This window comes from Eschrichtius robustus, chromosome 1 (assembly GCF_028021215.1).
Source record: "Eschrichtius robustus isolate mEscRob2 chromosome 1, mEscRob2.pri, whole genome shotgun sequence".
NCBI classification, from domain to species: Eukaryota; Metazoa; Chordata; class Mammalia; order Artiodactyla; family Eschrichtiidae; genus Eschrichtius; species Eschrichtius robustus.
In genome coordinates this window covers 45,541,390-45,557,927 of record NC_090824.1, presented here as the reverse complement: position 1 = coordinate 45,557,927, position 16,538 = coordinate 45,541,390, and the positions used below count along the sequence as shown (strand labels likewise).

The 16,538-nt window shown below is 41.8% G+C and overlaps 1 protein-coding gene across 6 annotated transcripts in view; it reads left to right on the top strand.

The window, feature by feature from the left end:
• Nucleotides 1-13,508: 13,508 nt before the first annotated feature.
• Nucleotides 13,509-16,538, top strand: part of FBXO34 (F-box protein 34) — an 85,108-nt gene continuing 82,078 nt past the window's right edge. For 3 of the 6 annotated variants that reach the window (XM_068545178.1, XM_068545168.1, XM_068545148.1), the window contains exon 1: nt 13,558-13,646. The gene's annotated coding sequence lies outside the window, so the exon portion shown is untranslated. Of the gene's footprint in view, nt 13,647-14,061; nt 14,106-16,538 lie in introns of those variants that run through there. The other 3 variants (XM_068545139.1, XM_068545158.1, XM_068545188.1) reach the window with 3 other exon arrangements.

The window sequence follows — 16,538 nt, the reverse complement described above, 5'->3', positions numbered from 1 at the left end:
GTTAATTGGTTTTCTTCCCAAGGGTATTCTTCACATCACAACCTCTTCTAAAATTTTCAAGTGAAAATTTTTCATTTACTTGTTACATTTATGAAATACATCTAAGATGCAAAAGAAAAATTCAGAATAATTTTACAAATATCTATGTATTCACCATTTTGATTTTTGCAAATATTAATAGTGAACCACTCATATTTGGTTCAGATATTTTCTTTCTTAAATAAATGTTCTGATATGATCAAAGTCCCTCTTTGTGCCTCTTTCTAATAGTTTCTTCTCCCTTTCTTCTCAGAAGTAACTATTATTCTGAAGTTGTTTTGGACCCTTCTCACCCATGTCTTTATACTTTTATTGCGATTGTAGCTGTCCATAAACAATACTTAGCATTGTTGTGTGTGTGTTTTATTTGCATGTTTTTAAGATTTGTGTAAATGGAAATGTATAGTGTGTATCCATCTGCAACTTGCTTTTATCACTGAACCAAATGTTTTCTGAGAATTACCATGTTGATACATATAGATCTAAATGATTTAATTCTAATACTGTTTCTTATTCCATTGTATGAATATATTCCCACATAGTCATCTATCCCCTATTTGTCCAGATCTCCTTTTCTTCTTTTTTTACACCTATAAATAAGGGCAAGTTATATATACATGAAAATAATTTACTTTTTCTTAAGTATTTGAAAACAGCTTTCTTCTTCTTCATCCTCTACTTCTTCTTCCTCCTCCTCCTCCTCTTCCTCCTCTTCCTTCTTCATTAGGTGCTAGTCATTCCTGCTCTGGATTTAAACTTGACTGACAGTTTTATAAAAATGACAAGGGAAAAAGAGAAGGGGGAGCCCGACTGGAATAAAATTTAAAGTTGGCAGGCTCAATTACTGCCTAAATGAATATTAAATTGTGCTTTTAAAACACATAAGAAAACAACACTTGCCACAAATTCATTAAATTGTAATTTAATAATTTTTAAAAAGATTCAAATAATTCATCTTTGACAACACTGCACAAATTATAGTCCAATGCAGGATAAAACCCAATGTTAATTTATAGCATCAGTGTCTCTGGAGAGAACATGTAAGTCATTTTACTTTTGAGAAGGCACTGAGGAAAAATGTGAGCCTTTGGAAGGCCAACAAGCAGCACTTCAGGCATGAAGACAAGTTAACCACTCGGGGAAGGATAACAAAGCTATGACCATTGGAGAGGGTCATGTTCTTTAATTTGGTTCCATTTAGGTAAAATTGACAAGTTTGGCAATTTAAATAGCATTGCACTTAATGAAAAGATATTTTTACCTCTGAATATTTTGGTATAGTCAATAAAAGTGTTCTCGTAGCTCATTCATTCACTGATTCAACAAATCAGTTTATGTCTTTAAAGAGTTCACAGAGGAGAAGGCAAACTCTATACATAATAAAGTACACCGAAATGTTTTAAGTGAAGTAGCAAAAGTGGAACAAGTTACCATGAAACATAGATTGGGAGGATGGCAAATTTTGCTTAGGGATTCAGGGAATGAGTCATCGGAGTCGTGATATTGTAGTAGGTAAATAACATGTTTGTATGAACCACAGCACTTGTGTCTTCTCTGGGCAGCTGGATAGCCACCCTAATGTAAGAGCAAGGGCAAAAAGGTAAAAGATGAAGAATACCCGTTTTATTCATTTTATGCCTCTTAAATGAGGAGTGGCTTAACCAATAATTTTGGAGCTTGAAAAACAATTTTTTTTTCCTGTGATGTTCCAACAAGGCTTTTATCATCAGAGTACAACTTCCTCCGCAAAGCAGGAAATTAAGAATCAGATGTGCCAACATACAGAATAACACATATGTGGAAATATATTTAGGACATTTCAGAGAAGTATTTAATGAACTTAAGAATGAGATTCTTACCACACATATTAACCACACATTGATTTTATTCAGAGAGTGGAGCTCTAGAGCTTTGCCAATACTGGAAATGTGAAAAAAATAATGCATGCAGCCATGCAAAAGTAGCCCCTGAGTAGCAGGGAATGAAGGAAATCACTGAGAAAGAGAGAGGATTCAAACCTACACTCAATATGTAGAGACTCGCACGGTATCATGTATGGACCAACAGGAGTCTTCTTCTTGACTAGCAATGATTATAAAAGTCAAGTCATTTGGTAAGAAAGTCGAGAAATATGGGAGGTATAGTAAAGGTAGAGGCAGAAGAGAGAAGGACAACATACAGAAAGCTGGAGAAGTGCAGCAGTAGTCAAAGGAACAGATGGCAAAGCCACAGGAGCAATGAATGGGGCCTTAAGGAGCATATAATCTGAGTGTGAAAATGGGGGCTCCGAGATAAGAAAGCCAGAGTGGCTCTGAATGAGAGGGTTCAGTCAGATGCTCCCACTCTTTTATAAGGTCATTATGCCACTTTGAAGGCACGCTTTGGCTTTGTTGAGAGGAGGGGCACTTAAAGAAAGGACAAAACAGGCTCAATTTGCTTTAACAATACATGTATGTATTGTTGATCACATGTGTCTTGCTGAAGGCACACCAAAACATTACATATAACCCAGCAGTCTTAAGAAGGGGCAAGGAGTGAGGGGTGAAAAATTGGTGGGATTCTCTTAGAGTAACGGTAAACTCTAATACAGTAGTGTGATGGGGTCCATGTGGTGGTGCATTCAAAAGAAGCCAACCACTGTATACTTTTCCAAGGAAAATATCTAGTTGATTACTTTAATATTAGTACATTACTCATTGATAAAACAAATGATTTAGCAAGGAAATGCTGGTAACTGAGCTCTGTACTTTTTGCAAAGTACCTTTGGTATTTCAAAGTAAGACTTGGCACTAAGAGCATAGTTACGCCTGGTAGAAAATGTCAGCAAATTCTAAAATTGCAGAATATGTTGGTGGCTTTTTTTTTTTAAAGAACTCACTTTTGAGCAAAATCTATGCCCTGGACCATTTTCACAAGCTGATGTAACTACGTTACTTTAACCAGGCAGCCTTTCCTTTGCTATAGCAGGTGCCTGTGAATTAGGTGTGCTAGAGCTGAGGAAGAATTAGGACAGGCTGGCTAGTCTTGTGCTAATGCCACAGGCTCCCCCAGATTAAATTTCAATGATTCGAAAATATCATTTTCTTAAAGATTTCAAAGTGTCACGAGTTCCTACTCATTTATTTAAAGAACACAAACAGGGCTTCCCTGGTGGCGCAGTGGTTAAGAATCCACCTGCCAATGCAGGGGACACAGGTTCGATCCCTGGTCCGGGAAGATCCTACATGCCATGGAGCAACTAAGCTGGTGCGCCACAGCTACTGAGTCCATGTGCCACAGCTAGTGAAGCTCGCGTGCCTGGAGCCCGTGCTCCTCAAGAAGACAAGCCACTGCAATGAGAAGCCCACGCACTGCAACGAAGAGTTACCCCTGCTCTCCACAACTAGAGAAAGCCTGTGCTCAGCAACGAAGACCCAATGCAACCAAAAATAAATAAATAAAATTAATTAACTAAAAAAATAAAGAACACAAACATGCATTGACAGACAGAGATTCTTTTCCCACTGGTTTTATCAACTTCTAGTATCATTAGTTTAAGATTCTTCCAGAAGCATAGCAAAACAAAATTATTTTATTATTAGGTTATGGTAGCACTTGTACCCAAAGATATAGGTTAGTGTCTCTCCCCACTGATTTATTTTCTATATGACAAACTCCCACCCACAAATATATATTATATGTATCAGGATGTTTTCAGCTACTTTCAAATTTTTTAGGAAGTCCTATAAATGCCTTAAATAGTAATATAATTTATTATTTCATATAAAAAGAAGTCTCAAGGACTGTTTTAATCAGAAGTTCAACGATGTCATCAAGGATGCAAGTTACTTCCATCTTTCTGCTTTGCCATTCTCTCATGTTCTCTGCAGCTAACAACGCTCATGGCCCCAAGATGGCAGTCATAGTACCAGGCACCACATGCAGACACAATGACATCTAGCAGCAGATGAGGGACTTTTTCTTCTTGTGTGTTTCTCTCTCTCTCTTATTGTCCCTAAATATAATTGTATTTAGGAAAGTAATGCATTTCAGCCAAAAATGAACGTTTTTTAATTAAGGGTAAGAAAAACCATTTCCAGAAGTATCTCAGTAAACTACCCATTGCATTTTATTAGCTAGATTTGCATCACACACCTGTGCCTGAACCAAACCCTGACAAAGAGTTCGGGACCACACCGATTACTTTAGTGCAGTGTGTCTCAAGCTTAGCACCTTTGGCCTTTGGGGAGGGATAATTCTTCGTGGTGGCAGTGCCGAACTGTACATTTTAGGCTGTTGAACAGCATACCTGGCCTCTCCTACTAGATGCCAATAGTACTTCCCCCCGAGTTGTGACAATCAGAAATATCTCCAGGCATTGCTGAATGTCCCTTGGAGGACAAAATCAGTCACCCCACTGAGAACCACTGGCTTAGGTCAATCATTATTCATCCCATGGATCTGGGCCCAGCTCCCCTGAAGCACACAGAAGGTGCCCAAAACCAGGATTCTGTTAGCAAGGAAGAAAAAGGAAATTGCTATTTTATAGACAGTGACTCCCTGCCCCCACCATTTTCTTTCTTGTCATTTTTCAACAAACGGATCAGAGCCTTATTAAAAATATGAAAGATATAAGAATGAGTTACCTGGTATTACCCAATGAACACTAGTTCCCGTCTAAATGCCAAGTAGGTAGTATAAATATACTTACAGTCAGTTGGTGAACCAGAAAATTTGATCAAGCGTAATTTGTGTTGAAGCACTAAAATCATGACTGGTTGGTTGGGTTCTGCAGGGTTCAGATGTTCTTACTTTTGGTCATTTTCTTGTACCAATACCTTAGATTCCGACTTTATTCAGGTTCTATTTCTAATGTACAAGAACTTCTACTCTTGTTGCTTTTATTAGTCATCCATTGGTGATGAACATATGCATCCTGGATTAAGTTGTTTGGTGTGAAAAAGTATGAACATTTTAAATAATTCAACAGATATTTATTGGGCGCCCGTTATGTGTCAGGCATGGATACTGTGAAGGAAAGTGACAAGGCTGAAATACTCCATAGGAGAGTTAGAGAAAGCTCTCTGAGGAGGTAACATTTCAGCCAAGACAAGGGGCAGAATGGAGAGAGACTGAGGAAGGGGACATGTCTAATTATAATGTGCTGTAGTAAAGAGTTCCAATTTTATGCTAAGAGCGGGAAGAAGGATTGATGGGTTTGGGGATGGTGTGTTTGTGTGTGTGTGTGTGATGAACTGCTTTCCTTTTGCCTGTTGTATGTTTGATAGAATGCAGCATGATTCTTGAGTGGGTTTAATTTCCTTTGTGCTATAATAATTAGCAGGATATGCAAACCTGCTTTCTCCTTTTTAAAAAAAAATATCTATCTATCTATTCATTTTTGGCTGCGCTGGGTCTTAGTTGTGTCATGTGGGATCTTTATTTGCAGCATTTGGGCTTCTTAGTTGCGGCATACGAACACTTAGTTGCGGCATGCATGTGGGATCTAGTTCCCTGACCAGGGATCGAACCTGGGCCCCCTGCATTGGAGAGCAGAGTCTTACCCACTTGACCACCAGGGAAGTCCCTGTATTCTCTTTTCGTGATTTTCTTTTCCTTCTGTTTCTTTAGACAGCATTGCAGCTTGGTTTCTAGTCTCTTCCCCACCCCCCACCCACCATGTGGCATGCAGAACTTCCCCGACTAGGGATCGAACCCATGCCCATTGCATTGGAAGCACAGAGTCTTAACCATGGGGCCACCAGGGAAGTCCAGGCTTCTAGTCTCTTAAGCACAGCTGTTCTCCTGGTTCTGTAAGAAGCCCCACCATCTAGCTTTAGACTTGGTGTTCTCACATCAGTGGCTACAGGCTACTGAGTCTATGGTCTTATCTGGACCATCACTTTTGATCTTATTCCACTAGCTGTGGAGAGAATATCTCCTGGGGAAAATCCCACTAGGAAGATTCTTCTAGGAGCAGGAAGATCCTTCTATTTTTTCTACCTCCCTTCAAAAATTTCTACCTCTCATAACGGCAGGAGTTAAGCCATTCTGAATATAGATCACTGCTGTCCTTGCAGAAAAATCTTTCTAGCATTTAAAAAGAAGTCACTCAAACATTACTCACTGAGTACCTTCTAAGTCTCAGACACTGGACTTGGCATTGAGATAGAGCAATGAATAAAACTCAGTCCCTCTACAAGGAGTTACAATAAATAAAAAAGTAGTGTAATTAGTATTATGAAGTTTTGTGAAACAATTTTGTGAAAGAGGGTAATTTGGGAGATGTTACTGAACTCAAGTTCAGTTCCTCACCACTCGAAAGCCAATATTTGAGAGACAAGTGCTGGTAGGAAGAGAGAGGTTACTTTATTCAGTAGGCCGGCAAGGTGGAGAAGGTAGACTCATGTCCCAAAACCAACTCTGAAGATTCTGCTCAACTTTGAAAGTTTTTAAAGGGAGAACCAAAAAAAAAAAAAAAAGGGAGAACCATTTGGGGAGAGGGTAAGGGTCTTTGTTATTTTCCTTGTCTTCCATTGTGTGCAGACTTTCTTCTGATTGGTTGGTGGTGAGGTAATAGGGCTGTGCTCCAAGAATCTTGTGCTCAGCCTGAAGTTACCATCCTCCACCTGGGTGGGGCCTTAGCTCCTACAGGAGAACTCAAAGGTGTTGTTATGTACATTCCTTGGAGAGGAACCAGGACCCTGCCCCTTGGCTGCCCTATTGTTTCTTTGTTTTTTTTTTTTTTTTGGTCATGGGATCTTAGTTCCCAGGGATCTAACCTGTGCCCCCTGCAGTGGAAGCATGAGGTCTTAACCACTGGACCGCCAGGGAAGTCCTGCACTATTGTTTCTTGACTGCTCCTCCTTGTTTCTGCATTCCCTCCCTTCCCTGATAAGCAATTGTTTGAACTTGCACTTTGGAACTCAGGGTAGGTCAAGGAGGCTGAATGAAGCCTATTTCCTACAAACAAGAAAGGGGGTGGGGGGATGGGGGGAGACACAGAAAGGATTTGTACCTGGGAGGGCCCCACAGGGTACTGCTCTCCTTCAGAGAGACTAGATAGGATGGCTAGGGAAGTCATGGCTTGAAGAGGATTTAGCTACCTCCCCATGTGACCCCAAATCAAAATAAAACCTAGGGGAGGGAAGGACTGGGAGATTGGGATTAGCAGATGCAAACTATTTTATATAGGATGGATAAACAACAAGGTCCTGCTGTATAGCACAGGGAACTATATTCAATACCCTGTGATAAACCATAATGGAAAAGAATATGAAAAAGAATATATACATGTATAACTGAATCACTTTGCTGTACAGCAGAAAGTTTTGTACAGCACAACATTGTAAATCAACTATACATCAATAAAGTTTAAAAAATATATAAAATCTAAGTAAAAACTGGATTTGCTAGGCAAATGTACTTTAAGCCAAGTTCGCCAGCTCACCTTCCTCTCCCTCCAAGGTCCCTCTTAAATATATTGTGGCACTTCCAATGCTCTGAAGAGCTTTTAAGCCAACATGTAAAGTAGTGTCGGAGCTAACCAGGTGCTGAGAGGGGAAAAGGGGCCCTCCAGGCTGAGGGATATGTAGGCCCAAAGGCCTTGAGATGGAACAGAGATTGCCTGATTTGATAAAGGAGCTAACAAAATATTTCTTGCTGAACTACTCTTAGATTTCATTGACAATACAGATATTTAGAATATAGGAACATCAGGAATGCAGATTGTTGCTTATGCCTTTATTTCTGGTAAAAAGTCAGACATTAGGGAGGGAGACCATTGTGGCAGGGTATCAAATCTACCCAAGTGTTAATTATGATGATAAGAATGTGAAGATTTCTGGAGGGATTCCCTTTTTTTTATGTTATCAAGAAGTGGGATACATATGGAAATTGCTGTGGTGTTGCAATTTGTGTTGCAGTTTGTGTTGGTGTTGTAGAAGCCATCATCTGAATGTTGCTGAAAGGTCAAAGGGCACTGACAACAATGGGATCTGTTTTTTTAAAATTTGTTTATTTAATTTATTTATTTTTGGCTGCTTTGGGTCTTTGTTGCTGCGCAGGCTTTCTCTAGTTGTGGTGAGTGGGGGCTACTCTTTGTTGCAGTGCGCAGGCTTCTCATTGTAGTGGCTTCTCTTGTTGCGGAGCATGGGCTGTAGGCACGTGGACTTCAGTAGTTGTGGCACGTGGGCTCAGTAGTTGTGGCTCGCGGGCTCTAGAGCACAGGCTCAGTAGTTGTGGTGCATGGGCTTAGTTGCTCCGCGGCATGTGGGATCTTCCTGGGCCAGGGCTCGAACCCGTGTCCCCTGCATTGGCAGGTGGATTCTTAACCACTGTGCCACCAGGGAAGCCCAACAATGGGATCTTTTAAGGGCAATACCTTGGAGAGAGGAAGTCCTGAGACCTTGATTTGGTTTTGCCTTGGCATTTCCCTGGAGGAGGCTGTTGTCTTTTACTTCCCTTTATAAGTGTGCAGGTCACCAAAAAGCAAGTTGATCTAAGGGACTTTTTAAAAAAATTTTCTTAATTCAATTTTGGTTGTGTTGGGTCTTTGTTGATGCGCACGGGCTTTCTCTCTAGTTGTGGTGAGCGGGGGCTACTCTTCATTGTGGTTCATGGGCATCTCATTGCAGTGGCTTCTCTTGTCACGGAGCACAGGCTCTAGGCAAGGGCTTCAGTAGTTGTGGCGCAGGGCTCAGTTTCTCCGTGGCATGTGGGATCTTCCCGGACCAGGGCTTGAACCCATGTCCCCTACATTGGCAGGCAGATTCTTAACCACTGCACCACCAGGGAAGTCCCCTAAGGGACTTAGTTTTTGAATAAATTAAAATTATTTTCAAAATGATTTGTGCATATATCAGTTTTTGTTTTTGTTTTCTCCTGAGAAGACTCCTGGTTGTTAACTTTTATCAGATTTTCACAGGGGCACAAGATCCAAAAAGAAAGATAAGAACTATGATTTTCTGGTATTTTTCTGGTTTCAATACTTATTCAGCTTTCTATCCCTCACAATCCACATCTCAGTTACGAGATATACTCTTCTCCCTTGGCAGTTTGCTGCCCTGGTTCTTCTGTTTCTCTTTAGTTGCTCTTTTATTTACTGTGAATGAAGCTCTTTCTTGTGGCTGTGTAGCCTCTACCGTCTCCGTTCACCACCACCATGTTTCATCCGTGCACAGGCTGGGCATAAGCTCAGCGCTTCACACATGCTCCAACGACTTCATTCCAGGCGAAGTTAAGTGCGTGCCTTTGTAAACTTTAAGTTTTGGAAAGCACGTTCACTTTTCTCATTTATTTGAGCTTCATGGTAATACAGTTAGTAGGTAGGGAAAGGCGTGATCACACCCAGGGTTGTAGTTCTGTAGTAAAGAGACCTAGAGGCAAAGTCCAGTGGAGCCTGCCTCTTGGTTTCCTCTGTCCTGCAGTGGAGGGAGTAGGTTGGGTTAAGGATGAAGAGTTTGGGGGTGGGGAGGAAGATGAGATGGTGTTTTTCCTTTGGAGGTAGGAGCGAGCTATTGAGGAGCAAGTGGTAGGTTCTTAGTTTTTTTCTGAGCTCAGAGTCCTGGTCTATACAAATAAGCCCATTGCACTGGGTTTTAATGTAATGTGATGTTTGCTGGTTTGAGATGACTAAGTTCCAATCATTGATGAAATAACCAAAGTTATATACTACGTATATTTAGAACTTCTCTGTGGCTGTGCCATCTCAGGCCACCTTAATCTGTTCTTCCGTCAGCACCTTATCAGTCCCATGACCTCACCACGCCACCCACACTGATGCCCAACCCCACCCAAGAGCTCCCTCCCAGGACTGAGGCACTGCACTGGCTCTACGGGCTTGTTTCAAGGATTATTCCCACTGTACAAATGGAGAAATAGAATCAAAGGAAGGACTTGCCTCAAGTGGTTTGTGGTTTCACTGCCTCCTAGTCTGATCCTTCTCCTAGACCAGTGCTATTCGAAGTGTGGCCCACTGGCCAGCTTTAGAGCCAGCCTGTGATAAGAGCAGAAATGAGAGGAAGAGTTTCAGAAACCTTACTAGCAATTTGACTAACTTTCTGTGTGCTGAGTTTAATAATCAAGAATTTGAGCTTTTATTTTTTTTCAAACAATTTCATATTTCTAGTAGTTTCAGTTTTACTATATTTTACAAAATAATCAGTTTGCAGTGTATTAAATATTAAAAAAAAACCCCACAACTGGTCCTTAACCAGAGACAGTTTGAGAAACACTGCATTAGACCACACAGACTCTTTTTTTTTTTTAATTTATTTTTAATTTATTTTTGGCTGCGTTCGGTCTACGTTGCTGCACACGGGTTTTCTCTAGCTGTGGTGTGTGGGCTTCTCATTGCGGTGGCTTCTCTTGTTGCGGAGCATGGGCTCTAGGCGCATGGGCTTCAGTAGTTGCAGCATGAGGGCTCAGTAGTTGTGGCTCATGGACTCTAGAGCACAGGCCCAGTAGTTGCGGAACACATGCATATTTGCTCTGGGGCATGTGGGATCTTCCCAGACCAGGGCTCGAACCCGTGTCCCCTGCATTGGCAAGCAGATTCTTAACCACTGTGCCACCAGGGAAACCCCGTAGACCACACAGACTCTAATGGAACTCTTACAATGAAGATGCGCTGGCCACATGGAAACCATTGTCATTTCATTTTGATGATATTTGTGTTGTGTTTTGTAGTTTCAGTGTCTTTCACCCCTCTGAAATTCCCAGTAACAATACAGTGAGTGATATGGTAAGAATTCTGGGGTCTTTGCTAACTTTGGCTCTAATAATACCTGTTTAATCTTGGTCAAATGGTTTAACTCTTCAAGCCTGGGTTTCCTCATCTGTATGAAAATTTTATATTCCATACATATATACATATTTTATATTTCATACACATATATATATTCCATACATTCATACTGTGTGGAATTTTATATGGAAAATTTAATATTATATTTTGCTTAAACTGCAGAATATTCATAAGCTCTCAGTAGTATACTTAGCTTTAAGGTTATACATTTGAAACAAGAGGCAAGGCACAGTACATTTTTTATTCTGCATTGGTTAATGTACAGAATATCCCCACTTCACTTGAGAAACAGTATCATTTCTAAAACACACTTTGATGAACACTGAATATTGAAACATTATATAGTTGTCCCATGGATTCTGAGGGTGATTGGTCCTAGGACCCCTGGTGGATATCAAAATCTGCGGATGCTCAAGTACCTTATAAAAAATGGTATGGATATGAAGGACCAACTGTACTTATATCATAGAGGTGTTTTCTGATTAAATGAGATAATGTATACAAAACAGTTAACATAGAGTCTGGATTATATGTTGTAAACGCAATAAATGGTGGCTATTAACCAACTTCAGAAAACACTGAAAATGGAGATCATATTCATCTATTGTCATGAGAAAAGTGCAGGTGATTAACATGGATTTAATTATTAAATGTTTAAGCAATATCAACTGCAAGATCCTTTGGTGGATACTAGGGTATAATCCTTATTCTCCAGCAGTTTAGAATCGAGTAGGGTGTATTAAATACACATATGCAAGATGTGCATGGAGTAAAATAAGGGCCATAAGGGAAGAGGAATCGATTATTGATTCATTGAAATAATCAAGAGGTTTTGAGGACAGTGTTTGAGATGAACCTGAGAGGATGGATTGAACTTTGAGTCAAATATTGACATAAAGAAGGTTCAAGTGATCATGATACATTGAGCTAATATTGATCAGATATTAAATAAGGCATATGGTTTAATTCCAGTATGTACAATATGACCCCCTCCAACTTTGATTAAAATTATCTATACAGATAAAAGTCTAGATGGAGGTGTTACGTGGTTATTTCTTGGTGGTGAGATCATAGGAAATATTTATTTTATTTAATTTTTTGATATTAAAGTTTTATAATATATATTTTAAGATTAGTTATAGGGCTTCCCTGGTGGCGCAGTGGTTACGAATCCGCCTGCCAATGCAGGGGACATGGGTTTGAGCCCTGGTCCGGGAAGATCCCATATGCCACGGAGCAACTAAGCCTGTGCGCCACAACTACTGAGCCCACGCACCTAAAGCCAGTGCTCTGCAACAAGAGAAGCCACCGCAACGAGAAGCCTGCACACGCAACGAAGAGTAGCCCCTGCTCACTGCATATAGAGAAGGCCCGCGCACAGCAATGAAGACCCAATGCAGCCAAAAATAAATAAATAAGTAAATTAAAAAAAAAAAAAAAGAGTAGTTTTATAACTGGACCAAACTACTTTTTTAAAGGGCTGGCTAAAATCAAAGCTGCAGATTTAAATGAAACTTGGTACAACCTTTTAAAATGCATTTTGGCAGTTTGTATTAGTAACTATAAAAGTGGTGATACTCTTTCAAGTAGAAATTTCATTTCTTGGTATTTATCTTTAAAAATTTACATTCATGAGAATGTCCTATGGTTTCTTTATAACGGCATAAAGGGAAGGAAATAAGTAAGTCCAAGAATAAAGAATTGGGTAAATTTTGTATGTCCGCTTAATATAATTTTATGCAGCTGTTAAAGTGTTTATGAAGCTTATGTAGAAATAGGAGAAATAGTTATGGAAGAAACCCTCCCCCCCCAAAAACCAAAAAAACCCAAAACCCACCAGGATCCAAAATTTTGTGTACACTATGATCACAACATTGTAAAATACATATGCATGAGACAAAAGGTCTAAAAGAAAATAAGCTGAATGCTGAGTGGCTGTGTTAGGGTGAAGGATTTTTTTTTCTTTATTGTTCTCATGTTTTATGATGTGGTTAAAATTATTTTTACAGTGAAAGCAATTAGCATTTTAAAGGCTGAGTGTAAAAGGGTCCTCACTGGCACTCTGATTTGAAAGTATTAAGTAAAATACTAAAAACTTCTTATAGTCATCATTTACAATCTCTTAAACTTCTAAAGATCACATTTTGAGACTGTCAACCTCAAAGTTTATCAGCTTGCTGGTAGATATTCCTGCCATGATTTGCATAGAAAAGAATAACATAAAGGACTCTTTCAACCCCTTCATTTTACAAATGAGAACTCTGAAGCCCAGCCTCCCCAGACAGTAGCAGAAGCAAAATTTGAACTCAAGTCTACTAGGTTATCTAACAGTAATCTAACACCATTTATAGCTCCACATCCACCCATGAGTATTAGTAGACTTGTCATGTCTATTGGCTGTTGAACACTGGCGTTACTACCATTCTGGCTAGCCTGAGGGGTTGATTCCTTTCTCTGCAGGTCTTGCTCAAGCTTTCACTCTTCACCACTTGGGGGCCCGAAGATGCCTCACCCGGTTCTCCCTTTTTAAGTCCCCTACTCTTCGCACCCCCAGCGTCCAAAGTGCCGCAGAATCCCGGCAGGGGCGCTGCGACTCCCTTGCTCCGCGGCCCCTCCCCTGGCCAACCGTCGATTGGGCCGGCGCGTGACGTCACGCCGTTTTAGCCAAACAAATGGGTTTCGGGGCGAGCGTTGGGCTCCGCCGCGCCGCGCTGGGCGCTCGGTCCGCCTCAGCGGTGGGGAGCGAGCCAGGCCAACCGCCGCCGCCGCTGTATCGCGGTGTGCAGCCCCGGGCCAGGCCCCGGCCGGGGCAGGAGCGCAGGTGGGTCTGGGCCGGGGTGGGGCGTGGCGCGAGAGCGGCGCGGTCGGGGTCTGGCGGCGGCCACCGTGGCCGCTCCCCGCCCCCTCCCGCCGGCCGCCTGCGCTCTCGGGGCGCCGGGCGGGTGGGGGCGGGGGCGCCGCCCGCCGGTCCGGGGCTCGGTCTGGGGCAGGGGCCCGGCGGCCCGCACCTCGTCCGGGGGCGTCCTCTGCCCGCACACGGGCCGGGCGCTGAGCGCCCCCGCGGGGCACGGAGGGTCGGGCGGGCCGGCGGGCGGGAGTGGGGTCCCGGCTCAGGGCTGAAGCGGAGGAGATCCGGGATAGGCCGTGGGGAGGCTCCAGGTCGGCTCTCCCACCCCCGGGACCGGCGGCCGGTGAGGAAGTCGGGCCCTGGGTGGGGGTAGCCTCGCCCGGTCGCACCCGCCGGGGCTCGACCGCTCCGTCCTTCCCGGTCCCAGCGCAGGTGAGTTGGCGCCTGTCCTTAACCTTCTTCGGGGACCTGGCAGGACCGAGGCTCGGAAGCTTCTCTAGCCTCCGGGCTGGCGCAAGTCGACTGCGGTTCCGCCCCAGTCCCGATGAAGTCATAGTGCTGTGGTTCAGTGTGTCTGTGACGTCAGGGGTTTCCAAGAGATGGGCTGTGATGTCACTGCAGACCCCGGCGGGGAGCTTGACACGCGGAAGGGCCGGGAGGACCCGGAGGGGAGAAAAAGGAAGTTAAAGCTTCTGTCAACGCCTAGCATAGCAGAGATTTTGAATCGAAAGTTGTTCGATATCAGCATTTTACAATTTTAATGTAATAGTTGTTAAGTTCTTTAACTTCCATTTCGGACATTGTTAGTACAGTTCAATAAGACCCATTTGATTTAGGAAAATCTCAATCAGGAGGGATTTTTTTTTTGTGGGGGGTGGATGGGTGGGTGTTTAATGTAAATGCATTTCAGAAAGCTAAACTCATAGTTTGATGACTTGTGATTGGAATTGCTGGAAAAAATAGAACCAATTCGAGTGCTGATAATTATTTGCCTTACTCTTTTTTGCTAGACAATTTTGAAATCATTTATCTGCCTATTTGCTTTTTTTGTTAGTGGTCTGGAAGAGAGAGAGGGGATTTTAAGTCAACTTTTTCTTTTGTAAAGAGGGGAGGAGGAGTTCTGAATTAATCCAACATTCTTCTTAAATAATAATTACCTGGGGATTTAATTTATCCAGGTTGTCCCTGTCCATGGATAATTGAGGGTTTCCTACGGTTATAGCTCAACAACAAGGATTTTCCTTGTTTTCTTACTAAGACTGGGCTGTAACAGTATAATAACATATACCAGGACTGCTTGCCTGGACAAGTAACTAATATTTCGTCTGTAATGCTTTCAAATATGAAACTACAGAATTTTAAAAAATGCCCTGCCTATGAATATTGCTTTTCTTCCAAAAGAGATCAGGCCAGAAGAGAAGCTAGTCACCTGCCATTAATGACTCTCTTCAGGTATTGCAGCATATCAGTACTTTTGCTCATCATTTCTTCCTCTCTATAAAATCATTTAAATAGGATCTAGTTTGAGAGGTAGATGGCTTAAAATTGAAGCATAATTACAATTTAGTGTCTTCAGCAGGAAGCTTGGATAGGAGTCCTCAGCCCGTCCCCACTGACCTTGACTTGTAATGTTAGGGGTTTTTTGTTGTTAATACTGCTTTCTCTCATTTGCTCTTTAAAGGTTATTGATAAGGTATTGTCTGTCTAGATTCTGCATCAACATGCTGGTGGAAGTCATGCTCTGTTACTACGTTTTTTGTAGAAAATGAAAGCAAAAATTTACCCTTGTTAATTACCATTAGATTTGACTGGAAGTTTACAAAACAAGGTGTTCCTGTAAATCTCATTTTAATGCTCACTGTACTTTGGAAATTCTATAGCATTGTGTGCAGTACTTGAAAATTATTTTATATATATATTTATTTTAAGAAATTAGGAATCGTGTGGTGACAGTGTTAAGGCTCTAAAGACAAAATTTGGGTTTTTGGATCCTCAAGACTGATAAGTACCAAATTAACATGAAATTGCTGATTTTGAGGGTGTTAATCAACCTACTCTTTAAAGTGAAAGGATCATGACAAGATATTATGTAATGAAGTTGAAGGAGGTACAGAAAGGACACTTGCATGTGTCTTTTCCAGGGAGCCTTTCTGGGGGAGGCTACGTGGATCTGTGTAAATTAAATGTACTAGGGTATATGGTGAAAGTCAAACTACATGTGAGTTGAAAGACATATAAATGCTGATAATAAAATAGCTTCTCCTTGGCAGTACATTTTTTCCTCCTCTGTGGTGTTTAGCAGTTATGATTTTTTTGTATGAAAAATGAGTTGATAGGGGCTTCCCTAGTGGTGCAGTGGTTGAGAATCCACCTGCCAATGCAGGGGACACGGGTTTGATCTCTGGTCTGGGAAGATCCCACATGCCGTGGAGCGACTAAGCCCGTGCACCACAACTGCTGAGCCCGTGTGCCACAACTACTGAAGCCCACGTGCCTAGAACCCGTGCTCCACAACGAGAGAAGAGAGAAGCCACCTCAGTGAGAAGCCCTCGCACTGCATCGAAGAGTAGCTCCCGCTTGCCGCAACTAGAGAAAGCCCACGCGCAGCAACGAAGACCCAACACAGCCAAAAAATAAATAAATAAAATAAATAAATTTATTTTTAAAAAATGAGTTGATAGGTGGAGAATAAATGTCTTCATGTATTCTGATATGACCTAGGAACAATGACAGGTGTAAAAAAACCAGCTTCTTTGTTTAGTTGTATAACCGTTTAACCAGCTGTAACACATAACACTCTGAAACATTTTTACAGTTTGTTTCTACTTTTGGCAGGTTATTTTTCACCCAGGCCTAGCAGTTTTG